The following is a 1,001-nucleotide window of genomic DNA, read 5'->3' on the forward strand; positions in this document are numbered from 1 at the left end:
ACCTGCAGAGTCCAAGACCTCACCTTCCTCCTCCTCCGCAGCCTCCTCTGGAGATGGGGCACAGAAGAGAAGGCGTTAGGAGCTCGGGGAGGGAAGGGGGGAGTGGCCAGAGACCAGGGTTCCAGCCTCTGCTGGACCGGGGTCCCTCTGGCCTCGGCTGCGATGGGCATGTGCCCCTGGCGGTGCAGGGATGGCACGGGGAGACGCTCCAGACCCGGAGAGGGCGGGCGAGGGCCCGAGGGCTGAGCTGCCCCTTCCCCGCCAAGGTGCCACAAGCCTCGCCTCCCGTCCCAAGAGTTCCTGGGGTGCCTCCATCCCATGGGGCCGCCCCACTCCCTACTCACCTTCTGGCTGCTCCCTGCGGACGGGTGTGGGGAAAGAGGAGGGAGGGGAGAGTTAGACCTGGGGTGGGAGAGCCTCTCCACCATTGCACGCCCCAACCCTCCCAGTGCGGCACTCACTCCTCATATTCCTGCTCCTCGGTGTCCGACATCCTGGTGCGGCCTAAGGAACAGAGAGAAGAGGCCCAGTGGGGTGGGGCCCCAAGGAGGGGCGACCTAGACTCCTGGGTCTGAGGGAGGGGGGCTGGGAGCTGAACTCCTGGGTCTGAGGGAGGAGGAGCTGGGGCCTGGACTCCTGAGTCTGAGGGAGGAGGAGCTGGGGCCTGGACTCCTGGGTCTGGACTCCTGGGTCAGAGGGAGGATAGGGCCCCGGGTGTTGGAGGGGCGGGTCTGGACTCCTGGGTCTGAGGCAGGAGGAGCTGGGGCCTGGACACCTGGGTCTGAGGGAGGAGGGGATGGAGGCTTGGACTCCTGGATCTGAGGGAGGAGGGGCCAGGGGCTGGACTCCTGGGTCTGAGGGAGGAGGGACTGGGAGTCTGGACTCCTGGGTCTGAGGGAGGAGGGACTGGGAGTCTGGACTCCTGGGTCTGAGGGAGGAGGGGCTGGGAGTCTGGACTCCTGGGTCTGAGGGAGGAGGGGCTTGGGGCCTGGACTCCTGGG

The 1,001-nt window shown here is 67.4% G+C and overlaps 1 long non-coding RNA gene across 1 annotated transcript; it reads right to left on the reverse strand.

The window, feature by feature from the left end:
* Positions 1–23: 23 nt before the first annotated feature.
* On the reverse strand, positions 24–547 carry LOC108526600 (uncharacterized). Its single transcript, XR_001884569.1, has 3 exons — positions 462–547; positions 345–358; positions 24–47 (listed from the first exon to the last, which is right to left on the reverse strand). It is a non-coding gene; the product is annotated as an uncharacterized LOC108526600 (long non-coding RNA).
* Positions 548–1,001: the final 454 nt, after the last annotated feature.

This window comes from Rhinopithecus bieti, unplaced genomic scaffold (assembly GCF_001698545.2).
Source record: "Rhinopithecus bieti isolate Rb0 unplaced genomic scaffold, ASM169854v2 scaffold_4138, whole genome shotgun sequence".
Lineage (NCBI taxonomy): Eukaryota > Metazoa > Chordata > Mammalia > Primates > Cercopithecidae > Rhinopithecus > Rhinopithecus bieti.